The sequence below is a fragment of the Crinia signifera genome, chromosome 6, assembly GCF_055691185.1.
Source record: "Crinia signifera chromosome 6, ASM5569118v1, whole genome shotgun sequence".
Taxonomy (NCBI): Eukaryota; Metazoa; Chordata; class Amphibia; order Anura; family Myobatrachidae; genus Crinia; species Crinia signifera.
In genome coordinates this window covers 141,740,223-141,744,235 of record NC_139222.1, presented here as the reverse complement: position 1 = coordinate 141,744,235, position 4,013 = coordinate 141,740,223, and positions in this window count along the sequence as shown.

The window sequence follows — 4,013 nt, the reverse complement described above, 5'->3', positions numbered from 1 at the left end:
AAAGATAAGTTACAATTTTTGAGGTATGGTTACTATATGCACGAACCCTATATTCGCCTTTAAAAACCGCACTTAGAAATTCCTTTACAAATACATCCTGGTATTTACAAGAAATGTCAAATAATGAACCTCCTTTTTAGGGAATATAAATTAAGATAGAGATTAAATATAAAGTGGAAGAAAATCTGGGAAAAGGGAAAAAATGGATATATGTCAACTTTGATGAAGGTCCAAATAAGGTAAAATTGTATAGAAATGAAGAAATGAAGTGCAACTGTGATTTATAATTTTATTGTAATGTATTTGAGTGTTAATAAAATATAAATATCAAATGAAAAAAAAAAAAACACAATTAGTTTATTCAATGTTTATTCAACATTTCTCAATTAGAAATACTCTAGGACATAGTGATTTAAAATAGTTTGATACCATTGACTTATGCCAAACGGTCCTGTGTAATCTTGATGTCACATGATCATTCCATTTTGACATGACAAACTAGAGAAATAATAAATACAGCCCTGTGTGTTTCATCAACCTGCCTCTAGACTGGGATTTTTGATCAGAGGATAGGGAGGTTCTCTACAGTATGGAATGTTATGCACAAACAACATTTTTGGCACTTCAGGCCACCATCGATGTAATCAAGACATGACTTGAGACTGGGAGAACAGGATGTGTGGGTGGAAAGTATGCAGTCATATGATTAAGAAAAATGTATTGTCACACCCAAACTATCACTGTTAAATACTTTCAGTTGTTTTCCTTTCTATAACAAGGGTAAAGCAATTTCTGACAAAGGGGTAACACCAGACCAACAACATTCCCAGCCAATAAGAGTGGAAATGGTGGGGATTGTGGCCCTTGTAAATTGCAAAATTCCATGGCAGATGGCCCTCCTATATTCTTCCCACTTCTTAGTATAGTACATGGCCCTAGGGAGCAGTGCAGAGGTAGTGAACGAGAGGCGGAGGGGACATAACACCTTTGATAAAGCTGCAGTTGGCAGTGAAACGCGTTAGTTGGACAGCTAACTCTCACGCCCAGGACCTAATAAGTGTGGACCCCTTTGCCCAGTGTGGACATACTGACACCAGGTAACCCCCTGCTCAAACTGCAATATTGTGGCAGACACTGCTCCCTGAACCCTCCAGTGGCATAATACCATCCAGCCAGTACGGTGGGAGGACATTGTTTCCTATGAGCAGAAGCCCTTTTTTTCAGTTAACAATTCATTCACTTGGCGGACACCGCACCCTGGTGGCTATGGTCCAACATAGACTGACTAACCCCCCCCCCCATATTGAGCAGCAGCTTTACCTAGAACTACAGCTACTGTCATAGCGCCTGATTTCTTTCCTTGTGGAGGGGACACAGCGCTTACAAATGTAATTACGGTTCATACACAGGGGGAGGATAATGCAGATCTGGTAGGGCACACATAAGCATCTTACTTTGCTTGATCCAAAAAGCGGGTTCCTTCTCCACAGCCAGTTCCCACCTCCCAGTGATATTCGGGAAGACGCTTGCACAGTGCCACAGTCTTTGCTTTCACTGTGCAGGTCTATCCTCCCGAAGTTGTTACTAAGAAGATAACACAGCACTAGAGGGTTCCGCTTCCTGGAGCATGGTAAATGTACTTAAGCTGGCCATACATTAGAACAGGGGTCAGGAAACTTTTTTACCTTTTACCCCAAAATATATTTAGATACGCTGACGTTACCCCCTTAGTTTGAAAGGTAGGAAATCATATCATTGTAATACACACTGTACCCCCAGAAATTGATGATATATCCTGATAGTATGGTACACAGCCTGGCAGCCATTGATGATTATGATGATTACCATGTATGGCTGCGTGTGGTATAGCATCATCAATGGCTGCCAGGCTGGGTGTGGTTGCTATTGATAATGTGACGTCCAGGCAACTATAAGTGTCAGTATTTCAAGATGATATTGTGACAGTCTGTGCAATTTTTGGATGGGTATACCTTGACATAAGCCTATAACCAGGCAAAGAAACTCTGCACCACAGCGGCAGTACAGACTGCGCGCTGCCGAGATGGCACAGCAACTAATTGACTCTACTGAAGAAGTGGGCAGACCTGGAGGCGGGGCCCAGGGCATCACGTAGGGAAGTGTGTTATACACAAAGGCCTCACATATATGATCTGCATGCGATCTGCTTACGACCCCAAGCCTAACTGATCATATGGGTCGACCTCTCGACCCACGGGTTTAGGCATCGCATCGTCATCGTACTGAAATACCTCACAATGTGCACACAATCAATCGCACAATTGGGCCTAAAATCATTCTGATGTATGGCCAGCTGTAGGGGATTATCACTAGTTGTACGCATACTTCCATGCTGCAACAGTTGCTCAGATATCCCACTGTAAAAACTATCATTGTTAAACAATATAATAATTCTGTCTGTGCAGACATTGTACTACAACAATCATTAGAAGCAAAGACAAACCTTGTAATTTGCCCTCACTTTATCAGTGCAGCATAATGTACTATGTACTTAATAAGTATTTCCACAGAACTTCATTGTACAGTATTTTATCAGTGTTATCAATTTTTGAGTGCACATACTGTATGTATGTGGGCCAAAAAACTAGACCAGTGATGGCTAACCTTTTCAGCTTGGTTTGTTGAAAATCCTAAAAAAGTGTATCCTTCCTCAAATCGCATGTCACTTCAAGAAATATCAATAATTTGGTGATATTTGCAGCCATTATACATATGCCACACACCGTGATGCCCATTATACATATGCCACACACCGTGATGTCCATTATACATATGCCACACACTGTGGTGCCCATTATAAATATTAAAGTCAATGTGAAAGAGCAAGATATAATTTAAGATGGCTGCACTAATACAGTGTATGTCAAAAAGGCAGCTATCAGTGCCAACAGAAGCACTGAATAGTGTGGCATTTGGAGCCTGCAGAGTTTTCAATAAAGCCCATGTGTGGGAAAAATGTCCCAGTGAGGATAATCTATGGGTCTCCTGGACAGAAAGAGCAGGGTCTCCCCTTTCAATATGGCTGCTGCAGCAGCAGGACGCCAGAACCCAGTCCTCTCCTCGCCCAAAGCTCCTCTGGTAGCCTCTGTTGATCCTCCAGGTCAGGTGCCAGGACTCGGCAGCAGGCGGTAGGTCTTTAGTCCCCAGCGTGTCAGTCATAGTGCCATAGGTTAGCCATCATGGAACTAGACAGTCTGCATATATTATCCACATCATTACAGCCAGGGCTTATAGGGGTTCTGGAGAGGTGGTGGAACTAATTTCCCTCTGCCACCTAATTTCCACCCTTCCCCTCCCCCCATTAGGCAGAGCCAGGGCCAGTGGTAGGGTATTTGGTACTCCCCTGCAAACTATAATACTTTTACCCCCCCTCCCACAAACACACACACAATTTGACCCCTGATTACAGCAGAATATATACCAACATTCCTGGTGTCCCACTTGGGACTCGTCTGTTCGCAAAATGGGGCGTATTATCTTCAAAAGAGGTTGTGGCTTCCCAGGAATGATACAATTACGAGCCATGCAATCAAGATTTTGCTATCTAGCCACTGGATCCGGCCCAGATCGCAATGCATATGCAATCTTGTAGTAAATGTTCCCCCATGTCACTTTGATATGGATACGATAGAGACTCCTTATTCCACTTCAACATAACACACAATGATTACATTATTTTCTAAGCATGAATTTGTAACAGACGTTGAGAGTGCACCTATATTCCATGCTGCTGTTGAGCTCTCCCCACAAATCTGAATTAATAGTCCTCCCATTGTTCTAGGGTTTTGCCATTTTTGTTCAGTTTTATAATAACTTTTATATTGCAAGATGGGTTTAAAGTTTTCCTTGTGTTATTAATGTTGCTATTTCAAGTTTTTGGGTTACACAAAGTATTTTTGTCTTCCCAACCCCATTTTGGACAATTATTTAACTTAATTGATTTATGGATATTTTCATCAGATATTTAATGATCT